General features: G+C 34.7%; 1 pseudogene; it reads right to left on the bottom strand.

The window, feature by feature from the left end:
* Positions 1 to 15,988: 15,988 nt before the first annotated feature.
* Positions 15,989 to 16,079, bottom strand: LOC146136224 (U6 spliceosomal RNA; annotated as a pseudogene).
* Between the last annotated feature and the right edge of the window lie 825 nt (positions 16,080 to 16,904).

Genomic DNA, 16,904 nt, shown 5'->3' with positions numbered 1-16,904 from the left:
GATTCTTATTAAATATTTAGGGAAAACATAAAATATTCTTGGTAAATAAATTTGCTTTGTTTTTGTGATGTTACTTTGTTGAATATGTATAAATCAAAAAAGTGATAAATTCTTGAAAAGTAAAATCGATTTGCATTGTACTTTTGTCAGATCTTTTCGCAAATTTTTTCTAATTTGTGGCGATGAAAATATGGTACGGTAAGCCCATAATACACATTACTAATTTTTTTTATTTAAATTTTAAATTTTTTAGGCGGAGAGTCAAAAACTTCTTCGTTAGACTACACTACATTTGATTTAAATACGTTGCAGGTTTTGCTTTGGCTACAGTTAGACATACTGTAGGTAGGCCTATGATATCATTCCGATACATTGTCGTCAAAATTTTACGAATTATTTTTTTTAACGTTGACACCTAACAACCTAAAAACTTAAATGAGTCGCATAAAACTGGTTAAAGCGTCGCATGCGGCTCGCGAGCTGCGGTTTGGCCACCTTTGGTATATATAGCATAGACAGAATTTCGTAGGCAACATTCAAACGGTAGCAAAAATCTTTATTAAAACACTTACAATTTGTTTGGTACAGTTTCTCATCAAATTAAAAGTTTAAAATCGTATGGTTCCGATCCCAATATGTGGTGTATTCTATGTATGACTGAGCCTTGGATATATTTGCTTGCCGCACAAAAGTAGTCACAAAAGTAGTAGTGAAAATAATACACTCCTCTAAAAACAGAGAAACCGATATCATAAGTAAATGAAGACTATAAAATGATGCGAAAAAGATTTCGGTAATAAATGTTTCGAAATATAATTACTCAGAAATGAAGATTTACACAAAGCGGTGCACGAGCTTCAATTCACGCCTGATTATCATGACCCAAAACAAACTCGTTCTGAAGTCTTCGCCGAAGTTTATGGCCAAAAATATCCTTTGCTGACGGTACATGAGATGAAGGTAAATTGCAAGTTTTGAAACCTTTTTTGATTAACTGAAAAAAAACATACAGTTAAACAACAGCAACGAATTTTAATATATAGAATATTGATTTATACATAATATATAATTGATGATTTAAAGCTGTGATTCCCAACCCCGTAATTCGTTGTTTGTCATGTATACTTCTTTGTATATGAAGCAGGCATTTTATTGTTTTAATTATTCACAGTTGTTTTTGAGTCTTTTTTTTTATATGTGTTTAAGCAGTATTTAAACTTGTTTCTACCATTTTGTTTAGTTTGCTTTCCCTGACATATTTGTATATGTTCAAAGCACCCTTAAAAGGGCAATTGAAGAATGGTGTTTTATAAAGGTAAACACCCAGCATAGCCTACTAACTTTCATAGCTAACTAGCCTATATGCTCTCTGTAATTAAGTGAACATCAGCTAAAGCTACTTTCAGGAGTCGCAGTTTTGGCCGTTTGTGGCCAGCAATAAATGGTCGGATTGTACATCTCTAAGGGTGACGGAAGGCGATCTGCTCTTTATGTTGGAACAAACATACCGCGAAATGGAGGAAGCCGGCCATGTAATTTTGCAGCTTTGTTGTATGGCAATACACAAGCACCCGCAGATAATTTCCTTGGGATCTCTGATAAATCAATTATATCTAAAAAATAAAAATTATAGCAAGGATATAGCCTGAAATATGCGACACATAATTGCAAACCGTTATCTTTGTTTGTACAAGTTGCATACATTTGAATATTACATAAACAATCCGTGCCTAAATTTTATACTGCGGGTGTTTTTTTATATTTACTACAATAGTCAATGTTTTAAAAATCGTTTAATCTAAGCACAACATTGGTTAGGTTGGAACGTGTAGTGACAATGTTAACGATATTGTTGTTACTTGTCAATCCTCTCACCAACCTGTCAGGATGGCGATACGCCTTGCGGCGTCTTTTGTTAGAGCCTTTCGTTTCTTTTTTACTTTAGTTTTCGTTTTCTTTTTTACTACCGCCTAGCATTGTTAAAAGGGACATCGTTGTGTTTTGTGAAAAGCAGGAGTTCCTTTGTTTAATTGACCTAGTTCGCAGGTTATTCTAGGTCATCCACAATGGTGAATTCGCACTTTGGTGAAAATTGCTCTTAGAAGATAACGTTAGCGATAATAATACCACACTGCGGGTTCGATAACACAAGACAATTAGCAACTTCTGTTTTGTAATGCAAGTAAAACTTGATTGCGTACTAGCCTAGTTGTCTATTCATTCTTAATAAAAACGTTTTCAATGTCAAAACAGATTGGTAGTCCAACTGTCAACGTTTTACAAAATAGGTTACGCAACGTAACAAAAAAGTACTTGTCCATACACTTTTAAAGTTATATTGAAAACCACAAGTTTGAGTTTAACTAAAAAAATCCTAAAATATTGAATGTGACTATCCGAAGACTCGAAAATCCTCGAAATAAGAAAATCACTAGTTCCGATTGAGATATTATATGTCTATAAATGTATCATGAAACTTAGCTTGTTAAATTATCTTTTTTGTCGCTGTCTAGGCCAGTGTTTCCCAACCAGGGGTACAGAGAGGTATTTTCTACAAATATGGGGTCCATGAGTTTTGCATGCACAAGATCAGTGCACAATAGTAAATTATTTTATCCACATGCGTGTCTTAGTTTGCAAAAGGTGCCAAATTTAATGCAATTTAAAAACTAGTCAACATAGTAATGAATGATCTGACATAAAATAACATGTTGACTGAAGTCAATTAGGCAAATGACTTTACTAAATAATTTTTGGCCAAGTAATGTCTAGCCATACAACTATTGGATAGTTGGTGTTGAGTTTTAGTAGCCTTCAACTTAGTTACCCCATTTAAAGGCAAAAAAGGACAATCTGGAAAAATATAAAAAAATCTTTTTTACTGATTGGTGTCATTTAGGGCCTAACATGTCAAATATAAAAAAGTTCCAGGTCATCACACCTAGCGAAAGCCGCTATTTTGGATGTTCAATATTGCCGTCTATGTCAATTCACCAGGCCATGTAACACATAATTTAAAATCTTAAAATTGTTATTAACTTGCGTTGAACAAATCGCTTTGAGAAAAAATGGCCCATTGGAAATTGAAAATGTGAGAAAAATTAAAGGTTATATTGTCATATACAAATCAGTGAAAATGTGGACATTTCCGCGTGCACACTTTGCGCACATTGTGTAAAAAACACCATGTCTACAATTACTTCCCGAGCGTCCTCACCTGCTTCAAAATATATTAAAGATAAAGGTTTATCCCAGATAGAGAGTAAAATGGATTTTTAATGCGTGACGTGCTTAGCCAATTGTAGCGCGCTTCAGGCAAATATTTACTTGATCCGTTTCAAACACACGAATTTTGGTTATGTGTTAACCTGTTTTATCAAATAAGAAGCCGAAAAGAATATTACGCCAGTCGATTAAATACCCTTTAACACAGGCCGTATTCATTATTGTGTTATTCTTTTTGTGGGGACGTATTAAGATTACTTTCCGTCGCCGGGACAACGACAGTAGTCTTAAGAAGTTTTTATAATTTCAAGTTAAGACGACATTGTTAAACGAGTAAATAGCCGACCCATAGCAGTGGCTTCAACTGAGGCCGAGGGTCTCGACCTCCAAGGGGTTTACAAGAAGTTGTACGATTATTTGCTTAACGAAAAATTGACAAAAAAACAGCAATATAAACTACAAAATTTAGTAGTAAAACGAGCGAGAACAACAGACAGTACATGGTTGCCAGCGAAAATTTATAGAAAAACTTGGATTGCAATTAAAAAAACTAAGTAGCCGACTTACATCATTTATTTAACATCCGCCTTCATATGTGATACCCAGGGCGATTATTTTTTGACATACAAAATGAGAAATTTTTACCTAAAAATTCGAACTTGATTATTATTTTTTTTTTTTTTTTCGGATTTATGCAAAACTGAAGAAAATTCTTGAAAGATTTTTGTCATTCTTGAGAGATTTTTGTCAATTGAGATTTTTGTCATTTAAAAAGGAAAACAAACAAGGCGCTGTTTGTTTTATGGAAATGTTGTGTAAACAGTTGAAATACAACGTAAAAATTAACAAGACCTAGTTATTAAAATAGGAAATGGGATAATTGCAAATCACAAGCGAAAAAAGACAGCAAATACTGTTCAACACATTTGTCCAAATCAGAGATAAACAATTGTTTAATACAAAAGCGAAATTTGAGCTGAGCCTAATGCGATAAGCAAAGCTATAAGGTGATTAATTCTGCAAGCTTGCGTATACCGTATATTGCTCTAATGAAGATATAATACAGTTAAAATGTCGTTGACTCGTTGAATATAACTCAACACATATTTTTTTTGATAAAATTTGAACGAAAACTGAACAAGAGTTTCAAAAAGCTGACTAGTGACTAAAGTTTTTTTTAGTTTTGCAAATGATTTATGTGTATTTTTGGTTGATTTTGGCTTGAAATAACTTTGACAAATTTTGACCTAATGTGTATATTTTGACAAAATTTTGACTTTTTTGACAAGTCAAAAAATAATCGCCCTAGTAATAACTAGTGTCTCTATTCAGAGTGATTCTCCTTACTTATTGTTCCTAATCTTCATTCACAAACCAATGCATATTTCAACAATTTTCTACACTCTTTTTTATTTTAACTATAAACGTTTTCAGTCGTCTTGCATAACCAATTTTTGCTAGCCAAAACTTTTTTTAAAACGGAAAAAAATCTTTAGTTTAAAAATATACAGATAAATAAGAATATACTTTAATAACATATCTAAATACTGCTAGCTTATAAAAAAGCGTCGCTAAAGGAAATAAAAGTCGTTAAAAAAAGTTGACTGTAACTACCTTAAAAAATATAACTGTAGAATGCCGGGCTACGTTCATATTTAGGACGAGTTTTTACGAATATGAAATACAATTTTAAAATAAATTATATTGAAATTTTTTTCACTTATTTTTTGCTTGTCGTTTTATATCTAATATTCTAATTATTCTAAATATTATATTGTAAAACATTTATTTATTAAAAAACCTGATTTTCTTTATTTTAAAGAAAAAATCTAGGAACCTAGATGAACTCCAAAAAACCTAGATGGAAAACCCTAGCGCTGGCATCGCTGGGCCACTATAACAATTGTGTTAATGATGTATGCCTCAGTGAACCAGATAGCATGTAAACCTATAGTTCAAGCAGCTTTCAACCTGCGATCGGTCACGTGATAATTTTCCAACCTGCGATCGGTCACGTGATACATTTCCATCATGCGATTAGTCATGGTAGGATTTTGCGCCCATGTTTTTAACAGACCTAGAAATTCTAAATAAATAAATACATTCTCATACCAAAATATTTTGTACTTAGTAGCTTCAATGCCATTTTTGAGTATATTTGGCAGCGACATAAGAATCAAACCGGCGAACGGTCTTTAAAAGGAAAAAAATGCAGGTGGGGTACATGTCCCCGGGCGCTAAGGTACAGGGGCGCCAAAATGAGGCTGCTTCTTCTTAACATACAATGTTGTATTAAAATTTGAATGATTTTTCCGTATAAAGTGAGGTATATTATGTTAATGTATTAGAAAATGTGATAAAACATGGAGGAGAAGGCGCCAGTTTTATAGTTTGTTCCCGGGCGCAAAATACCCTGTGTACTCCTCTGTACAAATCCTAGATATTTATAAATGTGTCTACATTTGCCATAGATATGGTTTGTTAGAATAAGGTCGTTAGTTACATTTTTTAAAACTAACAACAATAATTTTATTAAATGCAAAGTACATGCTGCGGCGACATCTTTTTTTTGCTAGAAATTTTTTTTTTTCAGTTTCTGTCTAACAAATATAGCGTCAAAAATGTTACCCTAATAAGTTGTTTTTAGGCTAATATGACCCCATCTGACTATACAAAATCCAGTTCAGTGAGTTATTTAACAAACCTAACTCTTTTAACAATATATTTACTTAACATTTTGCAGATTTTTCGTTATACGACAAACATTTATGACACTGTGGTGATGTCGAAAGCACGAGTTTGCATGAAATCGCCACCTACTGCCCGCTTGTCAACCAGTTCAGACGTAGGTTGGACCGCAATTTCAGGGACGCTAAAAAGTGGTGAGAATATAAAATCACCCATTTTCCAGTTGTTTAGGTCAACTTAATCACGAAGGTACCCGGTATATTTTAACGGTTGCTTACCGATAAATTTGTGCTTGACTTTTAAGCTTTTGTATTTTATTTTCTAATTTTGTACTAAGAACATAGTTGCAAACCTACAAGTGTTATTTCGTTTAACAAATGCCATTTTTATTAAAGTATGTTTTGTCACGACATGGCTGCTGTAAATTTACCCAAAGCATATAATTGCTTTTTAATTTCAAAGCACATATTTACAGCAAAATGTTTGACGGCATATATGTAATCATTTCTTATTTCCGTGCGGTTAGTAGTCTTAGGTGGGTGATTTTAGTGTTGTATATGCTGGCAGACCACACCAAAGTCGGCGAAGAATTGACCAAAATCACTTTCACGTATTACGGCACGAGCGTAGAGCAACTACACACGGTTTTGACTCGCGATGGAATTTTACACGCTACGCTGGATGAAATAAGAGCACAAAATTCGCCAACGTCGTGCCACGAATGTACGACACATAATTTGTTGAGTCTGTGGGAGCTTTGTAATAACTCAAATGCCATTGTTCCGGAACCAACGGTGTTGAGGTTGGGAAACCCGGTTTTGGATGAGCGAAAACCACTTTGTTTCGTTGACATGTCGGGAAGGCAGCGAAAAGTGTTTAAAAGGTAAAAATTACAAGTGAATATGAAAATATTGGTCAAGGATGTCACGAAAATTCGTAAAGCGCTTAATAGGTGTTAACTTATATGTGTTTGTTAACAGTCAATTATTATTATTTGACTTAAAATGCACCTAATTGCAACCAACACCTTTAGGCCTCGACTTAGCTGTTTGCAGTGGAAAAACAACTTTTTACTTCTAGGGCTAATTGGTTGATATTGTCCATCTTGGTTAACCGTAATGCAGCAAAACCTAGGATCTTGCTAAATGAAACACACTATACATTAGTGATTCTCAAACTGTTATTTATTTGTTTGTGTAATACTTGAATTTCATCAAAAACGAATTAGGTAAGACAAAACGTAAAATATGTTGAAGTCATGTTAATGCCAACCTTGTTTTTTTTTATAATGTTGTACTTAATAAAACAATGGGAAATTTAGTATGAAACGTGGGTCGCACAGGTTATAGTTTCAATTTACAAAAAGCAACAGCTGCACATTTTTTGCAAAAATCTATTTTATTTACAAATATAATGTTCTTACTTAACACTTATTAGGTGACATGGTCCAGTTACCAATGCCTATCTGCAAAAAACACACTAAGCTATCAAGACTTCTTTAGTATAACTGTAAACCCCAAATCTAGATAAACAGTCATTTGGAAAAAAAGTTTAGTCAAATAACCCTACCCCAAACCCCACCCTTAGAAACCTCTCGAGGAACATTAGCGTACCTATAGACAGTCGACACACAGTTTGAATCACTTAAATAGATCAATGTATCTTAACCGTGGCCTTCGGTTCCCATGGTGGGTTTAACAAATATATTATTTTAATGCCTTGCCAGTTAAACTCCAATTCGTGGTCATTATTATGCTTTCAGAAATCTACAATGCGACATTCTGTAAACTATATTTTTTAAACGTTAACAGGAGGAGGCACGATGTGTTTCCTGCCTAAATGGGGTCCTAACTTAAGCAGTTTTAGAACGACTGGTGTAGAGAATAAGTTTACAACTACAAATATGACTGCTTATTTAAATCCTCTGACATAATTTCGTAAGAACTTCTACGTTACTCCTAAAATCGCTTAACGTATCCCTAGGAGACCAAGAACGCCTGTTTGAAAATCAAGTACACCAGTTTTTCTGTTGCACTAGATTAATTTAACAGAAATTGGATTTTATAAAGGGCTATAGTAATTTGGAAAAAAATTGCAATTTAAACATGCCCGATATAATTTCAGTGTTAAGTACATTTAAAAGACTAGCTATATGCTTTTATAAAAAATTAAACGAGTTAAACCTATATTAAACCAGTGTTTCTCAACCTATAGTTCGCCATTTAATTTGATTGGGTCGCCCACTGCAGTAGTTCATATGGTTAGAGTTTTTAAGATCGATCCAGAGCAAGTTTACTTCATATTTTGAGAAAATTGTGGAAGAAATACGAAGGCATGGCTCATATTATTCAAATTTGAAGTTATTTATACTCTTTGTCTTATGTTACAATATAAAATGTCAGGGGAATAAAATTGGGACGTCACAGCTTCGCTGTTGTGTTTACGATAAGCGGGCTATTCAGGTGTCGAAATTGAGAAACACTTTATCAAACGATGGTGAGAGTTTTTTTTTGGCATTTAAATATTTCGTTAAAAACATATAGATAAATTGGTAGGGCATGGCCTGTTGACACCTTGGATTCGATTTTAAAAGTTTTGCAAGTGTGGTTTAAAATTATAAACTATTTTATTTCCCTAATAGGAGATTCACTGTTGGCCAAATATCCTGGGACCAAAACCGCGAGCAGCTTTTGTCAAGAGACAAAAATTCACATATAAACTCTTCAATTTTAAATCCACTATATCGTGTGATGCTTTTGGGCAAAAAAAGGACAAAAAGAGAGATATTTAGTCGTAAAAACAACATGTAAGTTTATTGGATCTAAGAAAAATCATTTAGCACGATTTACTTTCGTCATTGTACATATTGCCTCTAGGTATTGCACTTTGGAAAACGCTTTTAAAGATGCCGCAAACCCTTACGAACGATGGTGGTTCAACAGGCAGAACTTTCAAAACCTGGTTAATGTAACAAATAAACAGGACTTAAATCCATCAAGTTCGTTTTTTGAAAATAGCTGGATTCTGGAAAGTGTATCCTCGTCTTGTCAACAGAACAGCGAGGACACAGAATATGTACGTAAAAAGGTCAAAGACGGGAAACTTCTCATTCATGACGTTTCTGAAGTAGATAGTTGGAAGTAAGTATAAAGTCGATTTACGGTTTCAAAAAGACTTTTGCATTGTAATCCTGAATGTTGTAAATGTTGGCCTACTACAAATGCTGAAACAACATATTAAATCAAACTCATAACCACTCTTGTAGGAGACTTAAAAAAAATAGCTTCTCCTGACTCCAATGAACTTTAACACAATAAATCTCATTCACCTTATAAATAGAACTGTGTGTGAAATTTTGTTTATCTGAAAATGTTGTTTTATCTAAACAACTTTCAGTGTACGAACTTAAGATTTCATTTACAGTTGTCAATGTGATGTGTGCACGGGCGGCCTTCTCGATATGTACTGTTCTACAAGAGCACCACAAATGCTTTACAAGCGAGATTTGAGACGTTTGCCAGCAGATGGGAATCAAGACCAACCGCTAAGTGAATGTTATTTACACGAAACAAGCAACCAAGACGGTCGCCAGACCGATATTCGAAAAAGTAAGCCTTGTTACACCGTGTGACAAACATAACCCATTCTTTAACCAGAGTTTTGTCTATCCTTCAACCATAGTTTTTCACAAAAGTGAATGAATGTACCAGCACGTAGACCAGTGGATGCCAATCAGGGGTCGAAAGGAGTTGTCCGCCTTACGAGTCGCCGTGTATTACTGTATTACTTGCTAAAAGGAAAACTATGATTTAGTATGATAGAATTTAATTACAAAAATCGTGCTTGGTTTTTAAGTCATACATCAAAGTGAAACTTACAACAATGTCTGACCTAAGTCATCGGCACGAATGACGTAAAAATACGTAGATATTTCTTTAGGTGAGTGATAAATAGTGAGATTTATTTAAGCGAAAACTTGTTACCAAAACAAAAACAATGCTTTCAAATAGTGATTTTCATAAAGTACGCGGAGAATTATGGATTGAGACAAAATTCTGAACTGTCACACAAACTTATCCTTCATCTACCGTATATTTACACCAAAGGGAAACGTAGAATAACTTTCTTCCACATGCAATTTTTATAGATGACGTCATGCACAAATTTACGTCATAACGTGCAGGTCTTCTCAACAGACCGCGGTCCTGTGTTATGAATGACCTTTAAAGTGTAGAATGCGGCGCTGGACAAATTCCCAGTTTTCAAAAAAATGATAAACTTGTTTTTCCGTTCGTACAAAACAATATTGTTAGGTAACTGTAGGCGAAGCTTGAATGTTAAAACATGGAGTAGTTATAAATAGCGTTACTTATCATGGTTGCTTTTAAATATTATTTGTTTGACTTTGGTTTGTGGTGTAGTATAAACGTTGCCTGTTTTTTTATTTACTTAACTTGTTTCTGCAAGCAAAAACAGATATGGGCCGAAAATCACCAGCCTTAACTTATGTCTTAGATACGAAAGGGGTATTTGCCAGGGTTTAATTTTCTTATACATTAGTTTGGTAAATACTATGCAAAATTAATTTTAGAATCGTTTTGCCATCAAAATATTTTATTCATTTATTTTTTCATTTTTGCCGCTTCAAAAAAAATTCCATTTCCAGAGACAGTGACAAACTGGCACTTGACGCCTGAAAGCTTTACCTTCAAGAAAATTTTCAGGCTTTTTCAACTTATGATTCAATCTGGCGACCGAGTTCACGAACGTCATATAAATGAAGCTTCTAGCAATGCCTCCCTGCTTTACGATGGGTGAAAATTTATTTTATACTGGTCTTGCCTCTTCATGTAATACCGGGATAATAAATCAAAATACGACAAAGGAACTACATGCCCACCCCTGCGCTAGACGCTCGCTCGCCCAATAACACCCTATTGACACTTGATTATTAGGCGAAGCTTATCGCGAAGTAATTGGTCGCCCGAAAAAAAATGCTGACGCCGCATTTAAAGCAAGCATTATAAATGAGTCGCCGATATTCTGCTTTGAACATCCCTACTCGCAATGCTTCCCTGCGTTAATTGTACGGTGGGTGAAAGTTTATTCACGGCCTTACCTCTTTGTGTATTACCGCGACAATAAAATGAAATGCGATTTGGAGAATATTTGAAAAAATCGTATTTGGAGAATATTTGCTATTTTCACCTGTTTCGTATGTTACTCGATTCCAACATATCGATACAAAATTTGTTGTGTAGGCCTGGTGTTAATATGTTGGATTGGACTAACAAGCGAAACAGGTGCAAATAGAGAGGCGTATATTGCCACCAGATTTGATTGCCAGCAGATCATTGCCACCAGATATCGCATTTATATTTGGGGCAGTAATGTTGTTTTGTTAGAGCATTAAGTAATTTTACTAAAGAGAAGCCTCTTTTTAAAATGCAAGTCATACGCGCCCAGTGTTAGACGAGTCACAATGAAAGTCTCACGCGCGCGGGACAATAAAGCGCAGCAGGCGTGCAGTCGCTTCGTCACTTCACAAGCTGTAAAGCAAGCGAATATGAACGAATTCTGTATGGAAGTTTTTCTGCTGTTAGATGGCAGTCGTTAGCTAAAGAGAGCTAAACGCAATATTTCAGGTTTTTGCCACCCAAGCAAAGGCCCCTGAGGGTTCAAACCATAGCAAACCATAGCAAACCAAAAAAGAACTAGACGGGGATGCGGTTGTTGTATATTTTGTCTGGGAGTATATTTTCAGGGTTTGGTATTTTTTTTTAATTTCGAGTTAAAATTTTTTTTTTTAATTTTTTGATATTTTATATTTTATATTGCATATTTTATATTTTTTTTCCTTAACTTGTTTCTGCAAGCAAAAACAGATATGGGCCGAAAAATCCCCCACTTAACTTATGCCTTTGATGCGAAAGTGGTTCAAATATGGCGTAGATTTTGGGAAATGATCGAAACATATATTTGATAAAAAGAATTTACGTAGATAATGCGTATGGCCATTTTATTACATTTTGACCAGCTTACGTGTTTGAAAAGCAAATATTTATCATTCTCTTAAAAGACTTAAAATGGTTTAACGCTTGCTATACTTTTGCAAACTTTTACTTGGTAAATTTTTACCATGGCTTGGTCCGAGCAATCACTGTTAAAACAGGCTTTAAATCTGTAGTTTAAAACAATATGAAAAACACTATTATGTGGCTAATACGCAAACTATTAAATCAAAGTTTTGCTAGATGTTTAGGCCTGATGTTGGTATGTTGGTTGGGGCAACATGCACAACAGGTGCTAACAGAGAGGCGTACACTGCCTCAAGATTTCGCATTTAAATTTGCGGCGGTAACATATGTTGTTTCTTAAGAGCATTAAGTAATTTTACTAAAGATAAGCCTCTTTCTAAAATGCAAGTCGCACGAGCCCAGTTTTGGACGAGTCACAATGAAAGTCTCACGCTCGGGACAATAAAGCGCAGCAGGCGTCTATTCGCTTCGTCACTTCACAAGCTGGACAAATCAAGCGAATATGAACGAATTCTGTATGGAAGTTTTTCTGCTGCTAGATGGCAGTCGTTAGCTACGGAGAGCTAAAACGCAATATTTAAGGTTTTTGCCCCCCAAGCAAAGGCCCCTGGGGGTGCAGCCTCATAAACTTCTACAAAGCACATATATTTTTAGGGCTTAGTGTTTTTTTTAATTTTGATTTGTTTTTTATTTTTAATATTTTTAGTATTGTTAATTAATTTAATTTTTTATTCTTTTTATTATGTTATATTTTGTATTGTCTATTTTATGGTTTAATTTTTTATTTTCCTTAACTTGTTTCTGCAAGAAAAAACGGATATGGGCCGAAAACTTCCCCACTTAAGTTGTGGCTTTGATGCGAAAGGGGTTCAAATATGGCGTAGTATATGGGAAATGATCGAAACATATATTAGATAAATATAATTTACGTAGATAATGCGTACGGCCATGTTATTACATTTTGGCCTCCTAACATGTTTAAAAAGCAGATATTATCATTCTCTTAAAATGGTTTAACGCCTATGGTTTGCTATACTTTTGCAAATTTTTACTCGGTAAACTTTTACCATGGCTTGGTCCGTGTAATCACTGTCAAAACAGACTTTAAATCTGTAGTTTCGAGCTATATGTAAAACATTTTTATGTGCCTAACACGCAACCTATTTTAAATCGAAAGCTAGTTGTTTAGGCCTAGTGTTGATATGTTAGTTAAGGCAACATGCACAACAGGTGCTAGCAGAGAGGTCTACGTTACCACCAAATTTCGCATTTAAATTTACAGCAGTAAAATATGTTGTTTTGTAGCAGCAATAAGTTATTTTCCAATGAAGCCTCTTTCTGAAAGCCAAGTCACACGCGCGAGTTATTTTACCAGTGACAATAAAAGGCGCAGCGTGGTATCTGTCGCTTTGTCGCTTCGCAAACTCAACAAAGCAAGCAAATATGAACGAATTCTGTACTGACGTTTTTCAACCGCTAGATGGGAGTCGATAACTACAGAGAGCTAAAACGATGGCGTCACACTATTTTAGGTTTTTTGCCCCCCAATTAAAGGGCCCAGCCTTCTTATGTCTAAGATGCGAAAGGTGTAGTTGTCAGGGTTTCATTTTATTATACGTTAGCTTTGTAGAGACTATGCAAAATTAATTTGAGAATCGTTTTGTAATTAAAATATTTTATTCATTGATTAATTTTTATTTTTGGCGCTTTAAAACAAAAATCCCATTCCCAGAGACAGTGACAAACTGGCACTTGACGCCTGAAAGCTTTACCTTCAAGAAAATTTTCAGGCTTTTTTGACTGATGGTTAAATCTGGCGACATAGTTCACGAACGTCATATAAATCAAGCTTCTAGCAATGCTTCTCTGCTTTATACGATGTGTGAAACTTTATTTTATGCTGGCCTTGCCTCTTCATGTGTTACCGCGACAATAAATTCAAATACGGCGAGGCATTTGGGGAATGATCGAAAAATATGTTTAATAAATATAATTTACGTAGATAATACGTACGCCGTACGGCCATGTTATTAAATTTTGGCAAGCTAACATGTTTAAAAATAAAATATAAAAATTTTTTTTAAATGGTTTACCGCGTATTGTTTGCTATGCTTTTGCCAATTTTACTCGGTAATTTTTTTCCATGGCTTGGTCCGCACCATCACTGTTCAAATAGACTTTAAATCTGTTGTTCGAGCAATATGCAAAACTCTTTTATGAGCCTAATAAGCACCTTTCATATCGAAAATTTTGCCAATTGAAACCAAATAAACGCAGTGTTCTTAAATTTATATTTGTATGACGCCATATTATGATGCAATTTTGTAAAATCTTCCCTAAAATGCATTCAACTTTAGTATTAGGCTTCCTGTGGCCCTTGTACAATTTTAAGTTGTGCAGGTATGGTGGTGATATGTTTGGTTGAAGCAACATGCGAAACAAGTACTAACAGAGAGGTGTACACTGTCTTAAGATTTCGTCTTTAAATGTGCGGCTGTAAAATATGTAGTTTTGAAAAGTCGCATGTGCTGCTTATTTTCCCAGTGACAATAAAACGCGCAGCATGGTGTGAGTCGCTTTTCCACTTCACGAGCTACACAAATCAAGCGAATATAAATAAATTCTGGATTGAAATATTTCTACCGCTAGGTATAAGTAGATAGCTACAGAGAGCTAAAACGATGACGTCACAATGTTTTATTTTTTTTGCCCCCAATCGTATGCCACTAGGGGTGCACACTCCTAAACCTCTTATGCGCACCTACATACCACTCTACGTCTGAAAATTTGGAAGTTCTACGATGTCTACTTTTTCTATAAAGCTTCGGACAAAAATCGGTCTGAAACATACAATAACAACCAAAAACGAACTAGACGGGGGTTGCGGTTGTTGTATATTTTGTTGGGGGATATGTTTACAGGGCTTGGTGCTTATTTTGCTTTTATATTCTTGGTATTTTTTATTCTAATTAATTTTTTATTTTTATTTATTTTTTATTTGTATTTAATTTACTTTTATTTAATTTACTTTATTTTATTAAAATAAAATTTTGTGTTAGTGGGCCGTTATAAATATCGATAGTTACCAGGGTTACTTTCAAATATTAATAATTTTACTTTGGTTCGTGATTTAATATATTCGTTGCATGTTTTATAGTTTCCGTAACTTGTTTTTGCAAGCATAAAGAGATATGGGCCGAAAATTCCCCCCACTTAACTTATGGCTTAGATGTGAAAGGGGTTCAAATACAGCGAGGTATTTATGGAATGATCAAAGTATATATATGATAAATGACGCAGTGTTCTTATTATTTTTTTTTGTATGACGCCATGTTATGACGTAGCTTTGTAACGTCGTCCCTAAAAATGCATTAAACTTTAGCATTTTGCTTGCTGCGGCCATAGCATTTTGCTTGCTGCGGCCCTTTGGTTGGGGCAACAACTACAACAGGTGCTAGCAGAGAGACGTACACTGCCTCCACAATTCGCATTTAAATTTGCGGCGGTAAAATATATTGTGTTGTAACAGCAATAAGTTTTCTTTACTAAGAGAAGCCTCTTTCTAAAAGACAAGGCGCACACGCCTAGTTGTACTTAGACGAGCCACTTTGCACGAAAACGTTGCCCGCGCTGGATAATAAAGCGCAGCAGGATGCCAGCAGCCTCTTTGTCGCTTCGCGAGCTGAATACAGCAACAATGTGAACGCATTCTGTATTGAAGTTTTTCTGCCGCTAGATAGGAATAGATAGCTGTAAAGAACTAAAATGATGACGTCTCGCTTTTATTTTTTTGTCCCCCAATCAGAGGCGCCTAGGGGAGCGGACTCCTAAACCTGAAATACGCACCTACATACCATTCTACGCCATGTCTGAAATATTGGAAGTTCGACGATTTCTACTTTTTCTACAAATCTTCGGACAAAAATCAAACATACCAAGGAATGATCGAAAATATATTTGATAGAATTTACGTTGGTACCGGTAATGCGTACGGCCATGTTAATAAATTTTGCCAGGTAACATGTTTAAAAAGCAATTATAATCATTATTATAAAACGGCTAACGCGTGTCATCCTTGCGCAGGGGCCATGCTAATCTTTTGCCAATTTTATTCGGTAATTTTTTACCATGCCTTGGTACCATGCCTTGTACCATTATACATCCACTCCTGGTTTCGACAAAAACAGAATTGTTTGTGGATTGTTTTGTGGATAACACGCATTTAGGTTTATATTTTTTGTTTAGCATTTATAAGAAGTACAATATATATATTGCTAAGCTTAAAAATATGATGACCTAATAAATGTGTTTTATTGATTTATATAGGTGGAAACCATCCTGAAAAACGAAAAAAATCACCACAAAAGCACCAAAAGGTCTTAAAAAAGACTACCAAGCCAAGGTATGAGTTAAAGGCTTACTGAGTTAGCACACATCATCAGCCAATAACTTTGTTAAACTGATTTAGGAAACTAATTGCTGACGATGTTTGGTGGAAATCGCTTAGCACTTACAACACACCGTATTGGCAAAAAACTCGAACGCAACGAAAATATTGTACGTTTTAGTGTATTTAAATTGGAGTTTAGAATGTGTATAATTAAAAATACTAAGCGATATAAATACCAATATATATATTTCTTTTTTAGCTTTAAAATTACTGTGATTAAACAGGCACATGCATAAATTTTATAAACTTTCACTGTAACATAATTGTCCAATATGTGTTTTTTGTAAATATGAAGACTTAATTTGTTTTGCCTGTTTAGTTATTTTTGGTTAACAAAACTAAGCATACATTTGATTTGTTATCGCCTAATATTTTAGTAAAAAATTAAAGTGCTAAATCTCTGTGCAGCAAGCAGTATGTTGACGTGGCACATGAATGCCAGCGATGGTCTCGGATTGGAACATGGTATCAATCTGCGTGGATTAAAGATCAACTACAGCTTC

Source organism: Ascidiella aspersa, chromosome 8 (assembly GCF_963924565.1).
Source record: "Ascidiella aspersa chromosome 8, kaAscAspe10.2, whole genome shotgun sequence".
Lineage (NCBI taxonomy): Eukaryota > Metazoa > Chordata > Ascidiacea > Phlebobranchia > Ascidiidae > Ascidiella > Ascidiella aspersa.
Note: the sequence above shows the minus strand (reverse complement) of the source record. Positions and strands in the feature narration are given on the sequence as shown.